Below are 23367 nucleotides of genomic sequence, written 5' to 3'. Positions count from 1 at the left end.
TGGGCCCTGGGATCAGGGACTTACCTCTTAAACAACACCCAGCAGAGGCAACAGCGCTTCGGAAGGATGCTGATCTATTTCCCAGACTGCCAGGCACAGAACCCCGGGTGGGTCCTCATGGCCTCTCTTCCTTGCTGCCCACGGCCTTGGCGGAACAGGCGCTGGTTCTGGGAGCTGTCCTGAGCCTAGACGCGTGAGCGCAAGACCACAACTGCCCGGAGGTCTATGAGCCTGGAGGGAAGGGGCCCAGACTGCCTTTGGACTTGACACTTTCAAGAGGGACCCAAGCTGGCTACAGACCCTTGTCTCCCATCCTTTGTCCCTAACAAGTCCCCTCTCTTCAGGGGACCATCAGCCCAAGAAGCCCTCCCTTCTGGTGCCCGGCGCCACCTGGCACGGCATTTTGGGCTGACTTCTGACTGCTCCAAACAGTCCTTTCCTGTGAGGTTCCATTTCAATACACACTTGTCCTTTACGTTTTGAAGGCTTGTCCTTACTCCTTCATGTGCATTTCTACCAGCTTCTTCCTCTCCTTTCCCCTTTCTGTGCTGAACTTCTTGTGCTGTTGGCTGGGCTCCCTCTTAGACACTCATCTCATCAATTCATCTGATTTTTATTGCCTCGTCTTGACTTTTACTGTGTGTTCCTTCAGAATCTGTGTGTCTGTTTTATGGCCTTTTCTCTTTCTTCTCTCTTTGTTCTCTTTCCATCTCAAACTTCAATTTTCTGAGGAGCCTCAGGGATCACCAAGCCCCCGAGCAGAAAGTGCCAGGCCACCCACACATGTCAAGGGAGGAGACTCCTCTCTCTCCGCCCTCAGAGGGCCAACTCCCCTATAACCTCACCCCAGGAGACCCCTGACACCACGCCCCCAGGACAGGGTTGCAATTACTGCCTCCCTAAGGGGCACACAGCCACGCCCTCTGGAAAGGGCCCACACTGCCTAGGCCTTCTAGAAGGAGCCTCACGTCTCATAATCAGCTGCTCTGGAAAATGCATGCATCTGAATTTGTGCCTTCTTGCCAGCTGGTCAGAAGGGCCCCTCTTCCTGCCCCTGAGCAGGAGCCCCCAGGGCTGGCCAACTCCCAGGAAACGCAGCAGAGAGAGACCAGCACCGATCTCTGTCACATGGGTCGAATTGCAGACCCAGACATCTTACTTCGTGGGATTTTAAGAAGACATTTCTATTAGGCATGTCCTCCAGGCCTGGCTGCACAGAGAGACAGATGGGGCTACACGGGCCTGTTCTGCTCTGACCACTGGGCGATGGAACAGTCTCTTAGGGGCCATTCTGTCAACCCTATCTAGGTCTTTTGTCACTGTCCCCAGTTTTGACCCCCCTATGGCCCGCTTTGACCCCCCTCCCCACCATGAAGCACTCCACACTGCCAGGGCCTGTCCCCCACGGCAGGGCCTCTCCTGGGCTGGGAGCTGGGAGCTGGGAGCCACTCTCGCCCCAACCTCCGCCCTCCCCGACCAGACGACCCAAGCAGCCTGCTTCTGCTCCTGCCTGTTCTCTGCAGAGCCAGGGTGATCTTCGGAAAGCGTCAACCGGGTCACATCACACCTTGCTTCAAATTCTTGTGTGATTTCTCATCAGATATAGAATGAAATGCCCTTGCCTTTCTGAGGTCCCCGAGGCCCTGTGATCCACCTCTCTGTCTGCCCACTCACCCCGCAGCCGAATCCCTGCCTCGGCAACACCCCAGACTCTTATGCCCACGTCTGTATGCCTGACGCTCCCGTTGGAGGCTCGCGCCCGGATCCGTGAGTGTCCGGCTTCCCTCCTCACTCGGGTCCAGTTCAATGCCCCCTCCTAGAAGGCTCTCCCCAGTCACCCCGGTGAAGTGCCCCGTCCACATACGCACTCCAGACACAATTTTTTGCCAACGAAGAAAGCACGTGTCACCATCTGAAATGGTCTTATCTATCCCTCTACCGACCTACCTATTTGTTTGCTGAGTTTGGGAGTTCTGCTCCTAATCATCCCGGAGTAGCTCATATTAAACCAGCTCTCTGTCATAAATAACATCCATAACAAATCATAGTCGTAAAGTCTGGGCGATACATAAAAGATGATGTTCAGAAGGCATGAGAGTGACTCAAAGCAGGGGGACACTGAACAGACGTTGACATTGGAAAGACTGAAAGGCACTGAGCACCTTTCTGTTTGTGTGACTTTCAGCCGAGGGCGGCCCCCCATCAGTACCCTGTGAGGCTAGACACCGAAGCCTTACTGCTGAGCAATCAGAAGACGGGGTTCAGGGCATCACCAGCAGCTGGGAAGGATGGGAGACTCACCGGCAAGGAGAGGATCACAGAGGGAGAGACCCAAATCTCATGAGTCACTCTGTCGAACATCAGGTCAACCCCCAAACTCTACCCGGCTAGGGCAGACTCAAGCAGGCCGGCTAAGCCTCAGAGAACTGAATGGACACTTCAGGTACGGTCCAGCTAAAACAACCACACTGGTGAACAAGTAAATACTCTTTGCATGAACATAACAGAACCCAGAGTCTCTACCACAGCTTGTCTACAAAGTCCAGGGCACAATTCAAAATTCCTAGATGTACAAACAGACAGGAAAACATGATCCATCCCCAAGAAGAAAGGCAATTGACCGAAACCGTGGTTGCAGATTTTGCAATTAGCTCAAAGTCATAATAGAAAACATTTGCTAAATGTTCATTATCTGTGTGTCATCACTAGGATGTAAACTCCATAAGAGCGGGAACCTAATCAGTTCTGTTCCTTGCTCTGTCCCCGGCTTTTAGAGTAACCAATGAGGCATAGAAAAACACCCCGAAACTATGAACATGGCATAAAGCAGGATTGTATTTTTTCCTCCTTATTTTCTGTCTTGATTCCTTGAGGCCGCTCCTTGGTGAACCAAACACCACCAGAGAACGATCACTCTCTTTCGGACAGAGAGCACAGTTGTGTGATTGTGAGTTAGTAGTGGCCGTTACAGACAAGTGGCTTTAGTCTCTAATTACTGCCCAGAAGAAAGCATGTCGACCAATTGTGAAACCCGATGTCACCATTATTCACAAAACATTCATCAATTAACTGCCTTAGAGTAAGAAACACATATGTAAAGTCAGCTTGTTCTAGGGCCTGGGTGTTCAGTGTGCGGCTAGTTCGTATCAGGGGGAACCACGATGTCCAAGAGCAAACGTAATCCACGTTTATTGAGGAGGTTAGTCCTGAGGTAGATGTTTACAAAAATTTTTTTTTCTAAGAACGTAGAGGTCCATCCACAGATGAATGGATCAAGAAGATGTGGTGTATATACACAATGGAACACTATGCAGCCATCAAAAGAAATGAAATCTTGCCATTTGCGATGACGTGGATGGAACTAGAGCGTATCATGCTTAGTGAAATAAGTCAATCGGAGAAAGACAACTATCATATGATCTCCCTGATATGAGGACATGGAGAAGCAACATGGGGGGGTAGGGGGATAGGAGAAGAGTAAATGAAACAAGATGGGATTGGGAGGGAGACAAACCATAAATGACTCTTAATCTCACAAAACAAACTGGGGGTTGCTGGGGGGAGGTGGGGTTGGGAAAGGGGGAGGGGGCTATGGACATTGGGGAGGGTAAGTGCTGTCGTGAGTGCTGTGGAGTGTGTAAACCTGGCGATTCACAGACCTGTACCCCTGGGGATAAAAATACATTATATGTTTATAAAAAAATTAAAAAATTAATTAAAAAAATTTTTTTTTCTGGATCAAATTATTTCTGCCATACTCAGAGTTTGGGAAGTTGTTAGACCTTTGGTCTGGACTCTAGATGGGACCCCAAATTCTCCTTGAGGAATCTCCCAACCCTACCCACAGACAGGGTGACATTCAAAATTTGTAAAAACACTCAGGGTGCAGACACTGACCAATCAAGATGGAGGCCAAACACCAACCAATCAGAAGAGATGCCAGTCAAACACCAACCAATCAAGATGGAGGCCAGTGAAACACCAACCAATCAGAGGAGAGGCCAGCTCTGAGGCACTGGTCTGGCAGGAGCCGCGTCCTACATAGCGCTCTGTTTAGGAAGGTGACCTGGTCACCTCCTCCGCCTTCGCAGGAGGACTTCGGTGCCACCTCCAGCTCCACCAAGTGTCCAAGCATATGGGGGTGAACCCGACCAGCGTCCCGGGGCCGCTGCCCTCCAAGCACTTGCAAGGAGAATCACCTCAGAACTGGCGGCGCGGTGAGCACGCGGCGGGGAGAACGACGCGCGCGAGGAGCAGCCCCTCTCGTGTCCCAGACTCTCGGCCCGCGCTGGCGTCCGCCGTGGGAAGCCCTTTCCTCCGGCACCTCTCGTGAGGAAGCCCAGCGCGGACCACGAGGGGGACAAGCTGATCACAACACACACACGCGCACAGACACAGACACACACACAGACACACAGACACACAGACACACACATGCGCACACACAGACACACAGACACACGCACACACACACACAGACACGACACAGACACACACGGACACACGCACACACGGACACACGCACACACAGACACACACACAGACACACACACCCACGCACAAACACATACAGACACAGACACACAACACAGACACACATGCGCACACACATAAACACATAGACGCACAACAGAAACACATACAGACACACAGACACACACATAAACACACACAACACAGAATAAACACACACACAACACAGACACACACAACACACAGACACACACAGACACATACACACATGCGCACACACACGCACATAGACGCACAACAGAAACACACACAGACACACAGACACACACAACACACAGACACACACACACACACATAGACGCACAACAGAAACACATACAGACACACAGACACACACATAAACACACACAGACACACACAACACAGAATAAACACACACACAACACAGACACAGACACACACAGACACACAACACAAACACACACAACACACAACACACAGACACACACACACCCCACACCCCCGAAACACTGCAGCAGCCTCGGGCGTTCCCACAGGGAGTCGCCCATGGAGAATGTCTTAAAGGAAAGTCTGTCACGGACGATGGAAACTGCTAGATCGGACCTTCGGAGAGTGTGGGGGCACCTCTAGGTCCCCACCACCCCCTTCCTAGAGGAACGTCACAAGGGGCCGTCCTAGTCAGTCCCTCGCCGGACGGACTGTAAAAGCAGTTTGGGACTCGTTGCTTTACACGCTGGCGGTGTGGGGACCCGCGGAACTATCGCCTTCTGCCTCCGGTGACAGAGGTGGCCGGGCCTCTGCTGAGCAACCGGTTCCTTCTGTTGCAGGGACGCTGGGTCTGCAGCCAGAGACTGCTTCCCTCTCTGCGTGGGCCCAGGGGAGGCCCAGGCCGCCCCAGGGCTCCACCTGCAGCCAACGGGCCGGTCCGATGTCATGAAGTTTGTGTCCTGACCCCACTCCAGGCCCCATCCTCGCTTCCTCAGCCTGGTCTTCTCCTTGGTCTGACTTTCTCTGCCCACGGACTTGCTCCTTGACTGCGTCTGCAACTGCACACGCATCTTTGCAGGCGGCCTTCGCCCTTCCTGGAACCGCAGGCAAACGCACACGCGGACCCTGACTGGGATTTCTGCAGTGCACCACGGCTCTCTTCAATCCGCCGCTTGATGACCTACTCCAGCAGGCGCCAGCTCGCATACGGCCACTGTCGCTGTCTTCTCAGACTAGAAAATCACTGCCTGGCCAAAGACACGATGCTGACCAACTAACCAGACGTCGCTTTATTACGGATTCTTGTAATCTCGCCATCTCCCGGGTGCACGGCGGCATAACCATGCCAAGGGGGGCGGGAGTAAATCCGTCACTCACCCAAACCCAAATATTTGAACCCAAACATTTATGACTCTTTTTATCTACGACCCCCTGCCCCCGCCCAGACTCTCCTAAAGCTTTGGCGGGGCACAGAGAAGAGAAGTGGGGACTCAGGGTATGGGACAGCCGGTCTCCGTGGAACTTAAGTGTCTTCAGTTGCTGCTGCTACAGTTTCATTTTCCTCCTGCGACGAGAAGGGACAAAGCCATGGGAACCACCCAGCTGTCTTCGCCCTCCCTACGACTCCACACCTGGCTGGCAGCCTTGGTGTCCCAGGGTCGGAGAATCGGGTTAACAACCAAAGCAGTACCTCCACGAGCAAGCAGGAGCCCAACCCCTGAGCGTACCCCCGGTTCCCAGATGCTGAACTGTGAGGCTTCGGGAGCAGCTATGCCATAGACACGGGGAAGAAATAGAGGCAGTTTGGAGGAAAATCTCTCCTGGAGGGAATGTAAAATCCAAGAGCTCTCCCACACCGGCCCCAGGCTTCTCCGTTCACCGTGGACCACACAGGTGCCAGGCCGGGAGCCCTCCCCACCCAAGAGAAGGGCCAGCCCCCCCGCAGTACCCTGGGACGGTGCCTGCGGAGCCCGCCTGCTCTGGAGGGAATTGCACGTCCACCAGTAGCAGGATGAGCCCCCGGAGGGCGACCCCAGGACACAGTGGCCCCGAGGAAAGGAAACCCTCTCAGCCTTGGCATCTGGGAAACATTCAGAGTTTTTCATTCTCTCCTTCTCTTGGGCCGAGGTGTTCCCGGCTTCAGGATAATTTGTAGCCTCGCTGGTCTTGGGGTGGCAATAGGGACCCCCAGGGTAGAAGCCCAGGTCTTAGGCGCTTGGATCCCGTGTCCAGACAGCACCCTGGGACCAGATTCAAAATGCGCCCTGGGGGTCAGGAGCCGCCTCCACCCTGAGGAGTGCAGGGAGCCTCTCTCTAGGCAGCAGAGGGACCCTCATCCTCCAGCCACAGAGGTGAGCACGGAGAGCACTGTTGAGAGAATGTTCGGGACGCTCCGGCAGCCCGGTGGGCGGCTCCCTGGGGCTGGACCAAGCAGGGAACAGCCTGAGCTGAGCCAAGGACTATTTGGCACCTGCACTGGGCTCTCGACAGGCAGAGGGAGAAGCAGGCCTGCGGGGACGGCAGGACAGAACGTGGTGGAAGCCCATCTGCAGCAGCTTTTGTCGCCGGAACATTCGGTCCCGGGATCAGGGGCCGTGAGCCACAGGGCGTTGAGAGAGTAAATGCTCATGAAACCAAGGCCTGCGTAGCCACGCCTCCTCGGCCTGCCCGGGGCCTCCCTGCAGTGGACACACAGCCCTCCTTCCCCGGGGACTGTGACTTGCAGCCCGGGGAGCGCCCGGCAGCACAGAGAGAGGCGGAGGCCACGGGGAGAGGCCAACCCCAGCTCTCTGTGAGCCTGTGAATTTGCGGCCCCATTGGGACTCTGGAGAATTCCGGGAGCCAACTCCCCGGCCTCCCTTTGACAGAGTCACTTTTCATCCCTTTGGCTGCAGGCACAGGCAAACGCACACAGGCGAAAATCAGTTAATAACTATGCACATTTTATAATAAATTTTAACAATTTAAGAGTCTGGTACAGCTTTATTATAACTTTTATTTCAGCACACTAATTCAGTGCGTAATAACCTGCCAGAAACACAGAATTTGCTTGACGTATGCTCTGAGCGCCAAGATAATGGAATATGCTGGAGAGAAACCTTGGGTCGCACCCAGCTTGGCTCTCCTCCCTCCCTGGGGGATCCCCGAGGGGCTCTTAGGAGTTCTGGACGCGGAATGGGAGCTGTGAGTGCAGGGAGGGACGCGCCAGCTCAGCCAGCCAGTCCCGCCGCACTCCCCGGACCCTTCTGAGGCTGGAGGGTGGAACACGACACCTTCTCCCCCACCTCCTCCAGGCCTGACCTGAGAGGGAACTGAGATCAGCCCCAAAGAAAACCTCCCAGGAGCCGGGTCTAGCGTTCCTCCCTCCTTCTTCCGCCTCCCCTGCCCACTCTGCCCCCCGCCCACAACCCCGGGGCATTTTTCTCAAAGATCAGCAGCCTCGGTAGCATCTCAGAAGCTGAGAAAGAGGCAAATCCGTGGTCCCACCTCCGTCCTACTGACTCTGGAACTCTGGGTGGGCCCCCGGGTGTCCTAACAAACCTTGCCGGTGGTATTGTCAAGCGAGATTTGGCTTAAGCTCGGCCGCTGCTGTCGTCTCTACCTTTCCAGGAAGACTCGGGCCTCAGAGTCCCCACGTGACAGATAAGGACACAGGCCGGACATCACTAAGGGCTCCCGAGCCCTGACAAATGGCTCCGATAAAGCCCAGCGGAGAACCCACAGTGACCTCTTTCAGGGAGAGACCGAGTGGCCCACATCTTCGAACCCTCCCCAGCCGTCCCCTGTACCGTGGGGTGCGTGGCTGTTCAGGGCCGTCTTAGCTTCAACACAAAGAAGAATGAGGGGGAGGGGAGGGTCCGTGACCAGGAACAGGTCAACACAGGGAGAAGCCAAGCTGAGTGGAGTGTGTGAGAGCACACACGCACAGAACGAGAATTTATCAGGGTCCCTGCTGTTTTCTTTTTAATTTTTAAAATTTATTTATTTGACAGTGAGAGAGGGAGCCGGAGAGCTCAAGCAGAGGCAGAACCAGGCTCCCCATTGAGCAGGGAGCCCGATGCGGGACTCGATCCCAGGACCCGGGGACCATGACCTGAGCCGAAGGCTGACACTTGACCCACTGAGCCACCCAGGCGCTTCTAGGTCTCTGTTTCTTTGTTTTCTTTCCTCTCCCCTTTATCTCTTGACTACCTGTTGCTCCAAGAACATGAGTAAGTCTCTCCTGTTCTCCTGGCGGATAAACAAAACCCCCCCTTAGACATGGCAGCCTCTTCCGTCTGCCCCCGTCTCTCTCTGCGCCATGAGGGCGAATCCTGGAACTGCCATCTCCCCTCAGACCATCACTCCGAGGCTCCAGACGCTCCGTCCTTGACCTCCGTCAGCCGGCCTATGGCCGCCATCGTCCTGGGACGCTGTGCTAGCCTCCTCCTACGTTCGTTTCCAGGGGCCGCTCGCCAGCGCCTCGGTGGCCTGATCTCTCTGGCACATAACCCTCTGCCCTCTCCAGGCTTTACCTTCTGACTGTCCCTCGTCAGGCCTCAGACGATGTCAAATAGCCTTTACCCTCTGTCATCTGAGCTCGTAGTTTGATGACTCACTACCTACAGGCCGTCTTGCGTGCGCTCTCCGAAATACGTTACGGAAATGGACAAGGGGGAGTCTACCTCATTTTTTCAGTGTCCTTCAAATGAAACTACAGACAAAAATGGTCTTTTAGAAGTAAGGGCCCGAAAACGTTCATTTTCCTTGAGGAACTAGCATAGGATCTCATAAACAATGAGACTCAGAAAGCAAGTCTCAAAATGCTTGAAATAGGCAAATCTGTAATGTCAGTCCCAGCAGAACACTGGCAAAGAGTGGGGGGGCAGTTTTGGGTGTGAATGACATCCTGCTTCTTGACCTGGGTGCTGGTTGGGTACGGTATTCAGGGTATAAAGAAGCACGGAGCCATGTCATTGAGATATGAGAGCTTCTTGGCATATATTATGCTTCAGTGAATTTCTTGCGGAATTCTAAGTTCCCTTTTCTCACCAGGAAGTTCTGATCAGATTGGTGGCTCCATTACATTCTTATACAACGTTTCGACCTTTACGCGAGCATCCTATTGCTTCAGTCTTGCTCTCCTGCTCTAAATTATACTTTCCTTGGTTCAAAAATTGTGTCCTTAGCTTATGACTATATACCTTCAGTCTTACTGTATGCGCACATCCACAGTGCTTCATGTAGATGAGGTAGAAACAATCCTTCAAGTAGGATAAAGTCTATTTTTTGTTTCTCTATCCTTCATGCCCAGCTTATAGTAGTTGCTCGATTAATGTTGAAAGAGAGAAAGAAAAGAGAGAAAAATTGGGTAAAAGTGAGTACAGGACTTAGAGGTCAAGAAGGGTTCTTTTTGTGAAAGGAGAGAGATCTGAGCAGATCTCCAGGGCGGTGGGAAGAAGCCGGGAGAAAAAGGTACACTGATGCTGAGGAGGGTGATCTATGAGTCCTGCTCCCAGGAGAGGGGAGGAGGAAGAGGGTGGGAAGGGGTGACTTGTCTTGAACAGAAGAGAAATCTCTTCTTCATATCCTTGATTGGTTTTCCTCCTCTCTGCAACCTGTAAATCATTGTAATCCCTCAAAATTCAGTCCTCTCCATCATAATCTGTCTCCTGATGATTTCATCTGAGATCGTTTTAAATACCATCTGTCCTTCGATGGCTCCCAGGACTGTATCCAGCCCGGATCTCTGCTGCGAACTCAGGACAGCCCACTCAGCCTCTCTGCTGGATGCTCAGCAGACGCCTCGAAGTTAACAGGAGAAACACCGAACCCTTGATCTTCTCCCAAACCTCCTCCACCCACAGTCATCCCCATGGGAGGCCAACGAAGCTTGAGTCATCCTTGACTCATCTCTCTCTCACACAACCATCCAGTCCGTCCACAAATCCCATTGCCTCCCTCCTCAAGAAGAGAGAGAAAGTCTAGAACCCAGCACTCTTCACACCTCCGCTGTTCCCCCGGGTCCAGACACCACCCCTCTCCCCAGGACTTTGTGTTTCGATAGTCTTCATGCTTCCGCCCAAGCCCGCCTACAACCTTTCCACAGCACGGCAATTAGAAGGATCGTTTTTGGGGTCTCCCCTCTGCTCTGAGCCCGGTGCTAACTTCCGTCTCAGAGTAAAAGTCAAAGTTCTTATGACCCTCCAGGGTCTACTTTCCATGCTGCCTTGTCCCCCTCCTTATAGGATGGTACACGCTCAGGGCCCACCACGTTCCCTGTCCCTACCCTCCTTCTCTGCTTTCTCTCCCCCTACAACCCCACCCTTCTGTCCTCACGTTTTGTCTTCCCCACGGGGTGGAAGTTCTGCAAGGCAGTTTCTGTGTGGTTTGTTCACTGCTGGAGCCTCAGAGCCTAGAAGACATCTTGGTCTATGAAAATTCATGAAAATTTAAAATAAATTTTTAAAAAAATTTAATGTTAATTTAATTTTTTTTAAATTTAATTTTCGGGGCGCCTGGGTGGCTCAGTGGGTTAAGCTTCTGCCTTCAGCTCGGGTCATGATCTCAGGGTCCTGGGATCGTGCCCCGCATCGGGCTTTCTGCTCAGCAGGGAGCCTGCTTCCCTTCCTCTCTCTCTGCCTGCCTCTCTGCCTACTTGTGATCTCTGTCAAATAAATAAATAAAATCTTTTAAAAAATTTAATTTTCCCAAGGGATTCTTTTGCTTAAAACCCCTTAGTGACTCTTCATGTCCCTTAGAATAAAGTCCCCTTCTTTGTGGGCACCCGAGGCCCTTTGGGAGCTGGCCCTGCGGCCTCCTCTCTCACATGGCCTTCCAGAACACAGCCCAGTGGAATCACTCACCAGCCCATCCGTGGTTCCTCCGCGATTGGCCTCCTCTCCCAAGAAGGCTCTCCCAAAACCACCTGTCTGGGGACTCATTTGGGGGGTCAATCAAGTTAGAGTAGACCCCACCCTTGTGCCCCAACAAGGCACCGGGCTCTTGCCTCCCCTAGCCTGTACCAGTCTGCCCTGACACCCTTTGTCTGCCAGTCTGTCCTCCTGCTTGAGAGCAGAGGTGCCCGTCCGTCCAAGGTGAGTGCTCCAGCCTAGCCAAGGACACGCTCTGTGAGGCGGCGGTAGTGGGATAATTATTATTACCATCATCTTTGATAAATATTTATTCAGTCAATGGCTCGCCTCAGTACTACTGTGTCCCCACAGCTCAGCTTGCCAGTCAACGGACGGTGAGAGGGACTGACTCCCGTCACACCCCAGAGCGGCAGAGTGAGCGCCTCTTTCCACCTCAAGCCCTTCCCCTCTTCAGGGTCTCTTCCTCAAAGCATGAAGAAGACGGAGCCTCACACGTCATGAGGGACAAGAAGTCACCTTGACGTCTCCTTAGCAATCAGAATGGCTTCAAGGTCACTTCTGGAGCCCCCGGGCACCTGATGCACGTCCTAAGGCACAAGATATTTTTTTACTGCAACTCAAATTTCCTTGCAAAGGATACCGTCTAGTCCGAATTTATTGCAGTCACGGGCTCTTTGATCTGTCTGGCTTAGCGCGTGTCTTAAGTAGACTGAGCGAGAAGTGATTTCACCTCGTCATTAAAAATCCCCTACAGTGAAGGGGAAGCGTCCGCACACCATCACGTATTCATTCAATGAAACTTTATGTTGTTTCAGTGCCACTGGGGGGAGGATAATGACACTGAAGAGGGGGTCCCTGCCCCCGGAGGAGGCGCGGCCCCGCAGCTAGCGAAGGGGTCCCCGGAGCTATTTAAGTGGTTTTATCCATCATGTTAAGCTTTGCTTAATTAGAGGCGGATGTCTTCATCAAAAGACAAGAGGAAAGATTTCTTTCGTACCAGCTGCATCCACAGACTTCGGTGAACTTGTTCCATTTAATCCCGACAAGCCGACGGTACCCCAGGCTGAAACGGAGACCCCCTGAAGCTCAACGGCTGGCCGGGCCGCACGCCAGTGTGCGCTGGTGCCCGGCTGCCGGTGAAGGTTCGCGACTCCTCCAAGCTGTGGCCTCCCTCCTCCGCCTCCCTGGAAATGGCAACCCCCGCTAAGGCCGTTCCAAGAATATCCAGGGATCACAGAACAGTGCAAAGTTGCCATGTCTACGCAAAGTCTGTGGGGACCCACTTACAGCCTTTGAAAGCCAGCAGCCATCCAGGAAATTAAAACCCCAAACACACACACACACACACCATTAAGTTGAAAAGAAAAGTTGACACAAAGAACAATCTACTTATTCACTTATTGTTAATGGGCCCAGCCCGTCCAAGGACACGGTTGGTGACGTCTATCCCAAGCCTCTCCCTGCCGTGGAGGGGGCATTTTGTGAAGCCTGGGCTCCTTCGACTTCTAGAAAGTGGCCGAGGAAGAGGGTTGACGCAAGCAACGGTGCCCGGGGAGGAAGAAGGGCTGCAGTGCTCAGGCCCCCAAGGGGACAGAGGGAGGAGACCAAGAAGAGGTCCCCTCACCACGGAAGGAGCTCCTAGGTTGGACACTCTGTTAGCTCAGGGAAGCGGCCGCTGTCCTACTCACGTCCCAGCTCCAGGCGACAGCCCGAGCCTCGGTGGAGTCATCCACGCCCCAGCCGAAAGCACAGCCTGGAGGTGGGCACCACACCTGCCGCCCACCTCCCATGGGCCCCCTTCTCCCCCTGCGCGGTGCCCCCACCATCCTGCCTCCGCGGTGGGTTTCTGTTTGCAGGAAACACCTCTCCCTGGGCACCTCCCTCAGAAGCCTCAGATTATGACCCAGATCACTGCCGGGCACAGCGATCAGGAAGGCCGCCGAGGGCTTCCTTTACAGGGTTTGAATAGTCTCTCCCAACCAGGGCTTTTCTGCCAGGGCTGAGGGCTTTATCACCCTGAGAGCAGGAATCACTCTGCACCCACAGTGTCTGGGAGGCAGGTATCCCGACTTCCCCAACAGGCACTCAGAGAAAGTTCCCATCCTTTGCCAGACGGTTGGAAAGGGCTTTGCTACACCCACCAGAGCTACTGTTCATAGGAAGAGTTTAGGACTCTGCGGGCAAAAACTCGGGGGGAAAATCCCAGTCCCGAGCGCTGGGTTTTGGCTCAGATCCTTCTCAAGACTGGAGAAGTGGTGTTAATCATCCGGAATGTCTTAAAGCCCTTGGGGGAACAAACATCAATAAAAGCGTTTTTCTCTCCTAAGCTACTTTCCCGGGTGGGGGTGGGTGCAAGCCCTTGGAAGCCCCCCGCCCCCCCCACCATCCCCAGCACCCATGAACTCATGCTCGAGGGACTCCAGCTCAGGACAGTGAAAATGGCTCCCTGTGCCAGGGCCTGGCTCTCAGGAACATCTGCGAAGTCGTGTCAAGCTGACTGAGAGGAAACCTCTCCTTCGGCTATGACTCAAGACGAGCATCTCACCCAGAAGGAAGATGTGGGGGCGAGAACAAATCAATGAAGGGTTTGCAGATAGATGTTCCTCGGGCCCGAGTACAATTTACAAAATGCAGTGTAAAAGGAGATAAATCTCCTCCCCCTCTCTGCCAGCCCCGAGCCGATTCCTGAACAAAAACAACTCTTTGCCACAGAACCTTAGGCTCAGCTGGAAGTGAGTTTCCTCAAAAGGCACAGGGAAGAGGGTGACCCATTCCCGAAGTCCCACAGCCAGCGTTTTGCGTCTGGCAGCGCGAGGGTAGGGAAGGGGAGACCGGGGGACAGCTGCCAGCGCGGGGTTCCTGCCGGGACAATTTTACAGAAAGAAAGTTGGACAGAACGAGTTTTCCAGTGTTATGGGGGAGCTGCCGCACGGCCATCGGCAGGCAGCCCAGTGGCCGGTCACCGATCTGAGAAGCGAGTCAACTCAGGGTTGTGTCCTTTCCGTGACACCCCGAGGGAAGGGACCCAGTGAGGAGGCAAGGGCTCTGCAGGAGCCCAGGCTGGCAGAAACACCTTCCCCGGCTCTTCCGAGCACTTTGGCAGCTCGGTGAAGCCGGGACCGAAACAGACACGCAGGGAGCGCCCCCGGCCCACCCCACCCCTCCCCTCCCTCCACACCCCCAAGGAAACTTGATTTGTGTCCACGGAACCCAGGCTGGGAAACTGGAGAGGAGGCAGAGGGACAGAGGGGAAACCGGGGGCCAGGCAGCCCGGGGGATGATTGATGCACAGCCCACAAGCCCCGAGTGCCGCTGACAAGGACCGTACCTCCTGCTGGTCTCGGGGGAGACACTCCAGGATCCATGGCTGGGAGCCGAGGAGAACCTCTAGGGCATCGGGAGGGAGCGGAGAACTGCAGCTCCTCAGAGCGATGGGCCAGGGCGAGCTTTAATTAACAGGGTCTGAAGCCTCTTCGGTTTTGGTAACTGAGCAGATTTAAAGGGCTAGAGTCCCAATTTGAAGGGTGCCTGTGTTGCTCTTCCTGCCGCCGCTCCGGCCCGGCTCTGGCCGCCGGAACCGCTTCCTGTAGACCTTTCGGTCCGGCGAGGAACCGCAGTGCCGAAGCTGGGGCAGCGCAGCCCACAGTCTGGGGGGCTCGGGCAGCGGGGTCTGAATCCAAGCCGCAGGGTTGTGGACCTCGTCACTGCCCACCCGCTGTCTTCCGGACCGGGGAGGGAGGCTGGATTCACGGGGTGCAGGTGGCAGCAGGAGGACCCTCTCCAGCTCTGGAGTGGGATGGACGGTGTTGGGGAAGTGGGAAGTGAGGGCGCCGCTTTGTGCTCCTCTCCTGACAGCGATGCGCAGCGACGGCCGTCCTGCAAACACACGCACACACGCACGCCTGCCCATGCACACGCGCACGCCTGCCCATGCACACGCATGTCCACCCCCACACACATGTCTGTCCATGTACACACACACACACACACACACTGTTTCCGGATACCCAGATGCGAAGGCAATGGCCTGCAGCCAGCCGTTCTCTGACCATACACCTGCATTTACAGGTAGACACACCAAGGGAAATAGTTGTGACTGTTGCTCCAGAGCATGGCCAGGAGGCGGGATTGGAGAAAGGCGGTGGAGGAGGAAGGGGACAAGCAAACCCTTGTGGACAGTGGCCAGCCTCCTTGGCTGCCTCTCCCATAGCGGAGACTGAGTCAGGGAGAGCTTCAATTCAAGACCATCCCCCCTAGGGAACCTCCGTCCCCACAGCCTCTTTCTCTGCGCTCCTGCCAGTCTGCCTGAGAAGCCTCGTCTCGGGTGACACCTCAGGGTCTCATCCTCATCCTGGTCTGCCCGACATCTGGCGTCCGGACCCCTGACTCTCGCCGATGCCGACGCAACTGTCCCTGTGCGCTGCTCAACACCGCTCTCTCCAGGAGGTGCGCAAAGGAAACCCAGCCGCCAGGGGCTCCCCAGACTCAGGGCTCTGCCTCGGAGTGAGTGCCAAGGGGGTGTCCCAGATGGAACAGGGCTTGGGGGTAGGGGGAACCTCAGATTCCTTCTGGCTCTGCTACGAACACCCATGGGACCCTCTCCCCTCCTGAGCCTGCGTTTTCTTATTTGTACAATGTCGGTGCCGGAGCCAGCGAAGCTCTTCCCGGAGCCGGCCGGTGAGGAGGGGGACGCGGCTCTTCTAGAAAACACGTCCCGCTATCCAAACCCCAAGCTTGACCACATCTTGGCTGACGGGGACGGCACCCTGTGGAGGGCGCAGCTAAAAAAGTCTGGAGAGACGCTGTGCAGAACCGTCTCCAGGGGCCTCGGTGTCAGCGAGGGCTGCAGGGGTCAGGTCCGCCCGCCCTGGTCCGGACTCTGCCCCGGGAGCGAGAGCCGCACGGCCGGGAGCAGATCGGAGAGCGGAACCACGTCCGGTTCCAGCTGAGCCTTGGGCTGGATTCACCGAACGTCCCGTCTCTCTCCAGTGAACTCTCTCTCCCTGTCCTCCTCACCCCAGGCCAGCTCGCTCTGTCCCCCACAAGATGCCCGAGGCCTCCTGCCCACCGCTGATAAAAACTGTCCCCAGAGAACCTACGGTCCCCCCTTAGACATCTGTTCAGTGCGACTGTCCGTCCCCGTCGTCCCAGGAGCCTCGCCCATGGCCTTTCCGCTCGCCTTTCAGACGGCAGCCGGGGGGACTGGGCAGATCGGGGCCAGGGCTGGGGCTGGAAGATGGGGCCCTGGAACCGAGAATGTTCCCACAGCCGCCGGCCCCCACGGGCGTCTCCGGGGAGGGTCTGTGGGGCCGAGAGAGGCTGGCACAGCCCAGAGACGCCCGAGAAGGACCCCTGGACAAGGACACGTCTGAAGGGGACGGGCAAGTCCAAGTCCTGCTCTTTCCAGCCGGCCCCTCAGACCCTCGGGGGCTCTGTCCCGGTTGTCAGGAACAAAGCCGAGCCCCCCGTTTGGAGGCTGACCATAAAGAGACGCTCCCATGGGGGGGGACTGTGGCCCCGACACCCGCTTCTTGGAGCTGTCCGAGGACTGTCCCCGCCACAGCAACCACCGTGATGGCCTTATGGGACCCCGTGGGACGCCGTGCCCCGAACGCCACAGTGCGAACCTCTCCTCAGCCTTCTCCACGGCTCCTCGGAACACAGACCTGTGAGCCCCAAGGCATGACAGGAAGCCGGGTCCCCTGGCAGAGGCAGTGGCTGACCCGGCCCCGGGGGGCCCCCCCACTGAGCAAGAGAGGAAAGGTCGCCTGCAGCTTCCACCACCAGGGCGCATCCTCAAGATGACCCTGACCTCTTAAACTCCAAACTGAAAAGACTACGACCCAGAGAGATGCAGGGTCTCCCTCCCGTCCTACTAAGCTCTGCCATGAGCCCCCCTTTGGCCCCAATGACGGCCTCTTCATGGGTGACGGACGGGAATGGTCACGCTCCCCGCGCCCACCAGCGGGATCTCAACTTGATCAGACTTCTGCACGAGAAGCTTATCAGATCACAACCCCGGAGGCCCAATCTCTGTAGATGGTCGGAGCAATCTGGGGGCGCCTGGAAATTGGCCTGTGGACAAATCTGCTTTCCTGGTTCCCGACTAGTCCCTCCGGCCGCTCAGCTTTGCCCCCCCTGCCCAGGACACCTGAGATGCTGGGGCTGAGTTCTCCAGACCGCTCTTCCCAGGCACCCCCTGCCCACTGGCTTTCTGGTCGGTTCAGCCGAAGAAGGACTCCAAGAAGACGGGGAGGCCAGGACGGAGCAAACCACAGAGGGATGATCCTTAACCCCACTCCACTCTGGTACGGCTGGGACCAGCCTCACTGGTCCTGCGAGGAACAGAACCAGCTCTGCTCACCTCAAAGAGGTGGCCGGTAGCTGCTGGGCCACGACCCTCAGTGGTCAGACGGCTGTGCCACGCTCCGCCCACCCTAGGTCTCCTCAGCCATGACAGTCCTGCTGGGTTGACGCGTCCCTCGGGGATCTGAGCACCAGCTCCCTCGGGCCCCTCCTCACCCAGGTGAGACCACCTGTCCTCTCTCGTCCCCCTCACCCCCGGGATGAAAGCTGCTCTTGCGATTACTAACTCTTGGGGTTATTTCTGCTTTCTGGTTCCTGTGTAACCGGCCCTGGGTACTGAATACCACCTGCTTGAAACATCGAGTGCGGTTTTGTTTTCCTCGACGGGCAAGAATTTCCCTTGAGATCCCAAATTCGAGCGTTCTGATAGTCATGATCAAGTCATGCTCTGAACATCCTCGCACTATGACGCATTGGACAATGGGAATGTTAACGTTTATGGATTGAGAGAAATTACAGGAGAGAACTAAGTATTAAGATCATTCCGCAGGTCGGAGCCTCAAATTACATAGTTGTCATTTATTACACCAACTTTTACATATCAGAAAGAAAAAATATTCCGGGTCTAATTTTAAATCTGCCGAATTCATAACAAAAGAATCTGAAGGCCGACTTGGGAAGTTAAGGGGGAGAAAATGGAACAGAGGCCCAGCCCAGCAGAAAGGCCTCTGGGTAACTTAGACATTCCATTCTGCTTGGGTTTTAGCGTGTTGGGTAAATGGTAGCGTGTTTCACAAATATTTTGGAACCTGCACAGTGTAGGCTGTTGGGGATGTGGAGGACCTTCATTCATCTCTCATTTCATCCTCCCGGGGGGGTCTACAGTCTGAGGACAGCCTCCTGAGAACAAAGACCCCTGGGCAGAGCGTGGACCAGTGCCCTGGCTCAGGAGTTCCGAGGGAGGAACTGGGCTCTTCTCCACACCGAACACACGATGTCGAGGCCCGAGAGCGAATCGTGGTCTGGCAGGCACCCAGACTCAGACAGAGAGGGGGTGGCAGAAAGAAGTGGTCCCCACAGGGTTGGCAAGGCCTGCTCCAAGCAATAGCCTGTCCGGGCAGGCTGTCTGCGAAAACACGAGAAGAGCGACAGTGTGACCCTGTGTGGCATGAACTCTTCGAGCACAGGGACCAGAAGGTTTCACTGATGCAGTGCCCAGGCCCAGAACGGTGATCACCAAGGCTTCTTCCTTTGGGAAGTCTGCTGTAGAGCCAAAAGGCAGCATCACAGAGAGCAAAACGGTCCCCTCTTCCACAGGGGACAGGGATACGGACGTGAGGCAAAGCAGCAAATGTCATTTGCATTCCCTCACATCATCTTGACCTCTTTCCGTCCTCCCAGGACCCATGTCAAGCCCAACCTGGTGTGTGCGACCCTCACAGACCACCCCCCGCTCCCCAGTCCTGCTACCACTGGCTTCCCGGAAGCCATTTGCAATCTCGTCTGGTCTCCTACAAGAAATTTCTAGGTGAAAGGCCCCACTTCCCTCTATCCATAGTGTCCAGTTCCCTGCTGGCATCGAGGTAAAGCCCGGCGCTTGGGGAGCTCAGGAGGTTGAAGGACGACAACTACGAAACGATTGCAAAAGAGAATGAGGGCAAATAGGAAATGCACACCCAGTGCTTCACCAATGCCCACCCGAGGACTAACATCCTCGGGGACTGGAGAAGTTCTTGAGGCTGGTGGTGAAGCTGGGACCTGGAAACTTGGTAGGTGTTGATGACGTGGTGGGGAAACATTGTTCCCAAAAGACCGGGCTCTAGGGCACCGGGCACCAGGCAGGGCCGGGGAATGGAAGAAAGCCAGCTCGACATTGCTCACAGGGAGACCGGTTCATGGTCAGATGGGGAGGTCAGGGGGCGCACTCACAAGGCTTGGGACTTCATGGTCGGGGGGAAAGGAAGATCCTTCAGGGCTGGGCTGGACTGGGACCTAGTGAGGGAGGCGCCTTCATGAAATATCCTTCCTCAATAGGGAATATTTAAGGCATCTGTTGTATAATCCAAGTAAGCAATGAAGAAAAATTGAACACGGGTTTCCAGTGTGAGCACGATGAAATTAAGCTGTCTAGAAAACATATATTTCCCCACGGTACTTGAGATAAAATCAGACTCCTTAACCGACCTGACAGGTCCTGTGGATGGGCACCTGGGGGGCTCATCATGTGAGTATCCGACTCTTGTTTTCGGCCCCTGTCATGATCTCAGGGTCATGAGCTCGAGCCCCACGTCAGGCTTCAGGGTCATGAGCTCGAGCCCCACGTCAGGCTTCAGGGTCATGAGCTCGAGCCCCACGTCAGGCTTCATGCTCAACACAGAGTCTGCTTGAGACCCTCTTCCTCTGTCCCTCCCCCTTCTCTCTCTCAACAAATGCAATCTTAAAAAAATTTACAAAATGCAAGTCCCTCCGAAGCTGCTGGCATCAATGTTCCTTTGGCCAACTCTCATCTCCTTCCAGCTCTCCTCCGAATTCCTGTCAGCTACAGCCACATGAAGGCACGTGCAACTCCCATAAGAGGCCATCCCAACACACCTCTGGGCCTTAGCACATGCTGTTCCTCCAGCCTCGAGTGTCCTTCCTTGCTGCCTGAGTGAACTCCTACTTATCCATCAAGGCCCTACTCAGATGTTACATTCTCTGGGAAACCTTCTATAAGAAACCCCTTTCCCCTCTATATCTACCCTTCCCCAGGCAGCAAATGTATGTACCTCCGCTTAACAGTAACAATCACCATACTGCACAGCCATTACCCCTACAGGATTGCGTCCCACTCCAAAACGGTAACAACAGGTTTCTTTGCCTCCCTATCCTTAGTGCTTAGTACATGGTGATCCCACAACAAGCTCTGCTTCCAATGAACGGGAACATATACTTCCACATCAACAAGCTTCCTTAACTCCTTGGTGAAAAATGCAGAATTTGTAGAACTCACACCTGCAAAGTTCTATTAAAATGTCAACAATCTGTAGCCACTCATGGGAAAGTCTGTTCAGGAAGTAAATAGTCATCTTGTTCATTAGAATAATACACAAGTAATGATTTCTTAATTTTCTTACTTTTCTCACATTAGTCAGCTTGTCTAGAGTTGTGTCATGTGACCCTGCCCACAGACAGACTACACAACCCAAACGCTGGAACAAAAGGCCTCCCCAAGGCAACCACTTCTCTAGTCTTGCCCATGAACTGTGAGATCACAGGAAAGGCAGAGGGTCCACGGTTGAAGGAAAGGTATTCGTTTCCATGAATACGGGGTAAGGGTGCCCAAGATTTGGAGCCACCAGCTTACAAAAGCACCAAAGTCACAGCACAGACTTAGAGGTGAAAAGATGTCTGTCCCATTCTGACTGTGGTTAAGCAGAGATGAAAATCCCCACACTTACTGCCCCATGAGACTTTTGTCAACACATGGGATCCGTTGCACAGAGGTAAGGTATTGGTCACGGTCCCCTGGGTACCCCATGAAACTCAGTGATCAGCTCTTACGCCCGGTCCTCTGTCAGCCTCCACAGTCACAGTTAGCTGGTGGATGCGGATTTGGTACAGGTGTTGCTCCATGCCCCTCCCCTCCCCAATGGCTGGGCACAGAGCTTTGCCTTCCTCAATCCACCATGAATCTGAGTTTTGCTCCATGGCCCTGAAGGTCAAGGGTTCGGAGGACCTGCAAACAGCAGTAATGGCTGGAACAAAGGATCTGCAAACAGCAGCAATGGCCGGAACAAAGGATCTGCAAACAGCAGCAATGGCCAGAACAAAGGATCTGCAAACAGCAGCAATGGCCAGAACAAAGGATCTGCAAACAGCAGCAATGGCCGGAACAAAGGATCTACAAACAGCAGCAACGGCCAGAACAAAGGATCTGCAAACAGCAGCAATGGCCAGAACAAAGGATCTGCAAACAGCAGCAACGGCCGGAACAAGGGATCTGCAAACAGCAGCAACGGCCGGAACAAGGGATCCGCAAACAGCAGCAATGGCCGGAAAAAGGGATCTGCAAACAGCAGCAATGGCCGGAACAAGGGATCTGCAAACAGCAGTAATGGCCAGAACAAGGGATCTGCAAACAGCAGTAATGGCCGGAACAAACACGTGCTCCCTGATTCGTTCTCTCCAACCATCCAGGATCCCTCTCTCCCCAGTTTTCTTGCCTTCCTCCTTCCTTCTGTCCATCCCACTTCTAAGCAGAGAGCACAGCACTCTCGTGCCCCGGGATACCTTATGAGAGAACTGGACTGATGGATAAACGCTCTGTTCGTGAAATCTCTTCCCAGGGCCTGGGGAGCTCTGGGCCACAGGAGCCCCCTCTAAGTTCTGACAACAGTGTGGCCTCACAGCTGTCGGGTCCCCGCGCTGCTCACTGGCTAGTGCAGCAGCGCGGGGATGCAGGGGGGCATCCCCGGGTGAATTTCCTGGAGGTAAGGAGCGGCTCACGGACAGCTTGATGGATGGCCGTGCTCCATCCACCTGACCTTGGGTGCGAGCACAGCTGGCCACGCCATCTGAGCCGCTCGGAAGACGGCAGTCCCAGCAGGGCGTTCAGGATAATGCGTACTGTGAGCGGCCGTGGCATTTCCTTAAATCACACTGCTGTCACTTGGCAAGGCCATCTACTGACGCTCAAAGGCCCAACTTCCTCTCCTTATCTCACAGCCGAGGGAGATGCCAAACTCAACAATAAAACCACTGGCTTCTAAGAAAACGAATCAGCCAGACAAGCCTGTATGTACAGACATAGACTGAGGCCAGAAGAAGCAAAGCAGAGTGAGGCCCACAGTCCCAGTGTTCCGGTTCCCAGCACAGAAAACCTGCTGTGGAGAAGGTTCTACAGTCAAACAGTGGGGACTGGGCAAAGGGCAGCCCTGTCAGGGGCGTGCGAGTGGCCACCAGCCAGCACTGCACCACGGTCCTTCCTGGCCAAGAGATGGGAGACTTGCAGGAAGCTCGAGTGGAAAATGAGGTGGGAGCTGCCAGGATGCCCAGAGCAGCCACTCCCCTCCCCCAACCGAAGACCCCCGCCCGGTTCATCTCCTCCAGGCCAGTTATGGTCCACAAGGAAGTTGGACCAGTTTGCATTTTCCTGGCTGGAGTCCTTGCTCATTTCCATGCAGCTTCTGCACAATTAATACATACTCATCGTCGAAGGAAAGCACGGAGAAGTCGTCTCTCCAAATGACACCATCCAGGGGTCACTGCCATTTTATTCCCGTTCACCGCCAGCAGGAGCCTGGCAGAATCTCCCCTCCCCACCACCCGCTTCTTAATACGCTGATGTTACTGGGTCTGAGCCTCTCCCGGAGGACCCAGCGGGGCAGAGGCTGGACCACAGGGGTTCAACCTGGGCAGGCTGTCCTCGGAGGCGGACACCAGACCCCCTCATTTCTTCTCAGCTTAGAGAACTTGCACATTTTAAAAGGTGAAGATCATCATGGCGCCAACCTCCATCTCTTCCAGGGACTCAGGAAACTCCACGAATCCAAGGACAGCTCAGAGGGGGCGGAGGGAGGTCACCACAAGCCTAGAGGGAGCACACGGAGGGATCCGTGATGGCAGAACTGGAATTGGTTGGGAGTGAGAGGGAGCTCGTCTCTTAGGAGTCCCTACTTCCCTGTCGGTTGCAGCAAACCGCCCCCCAGCTCCCCCCACCCCTGCATAGCTTGTGCAGAACGGG

The sequence above is a fragment of the Meles meles genome, chromosome 21 (genome assembly GCF_922984935.1).
Source record: "Meles meles chromosome 21, mMelMel3.1 paternal haplotype, whole genome shotgun sequence".
Lineage (NCBI taxonomy): Eukaryota > Metazoa > Chordata > Mammalia > Carnivora > Mustelidae > Meles > Meles meles.
Note: the sequence above shows the minus strand (reverse complement) of the source record.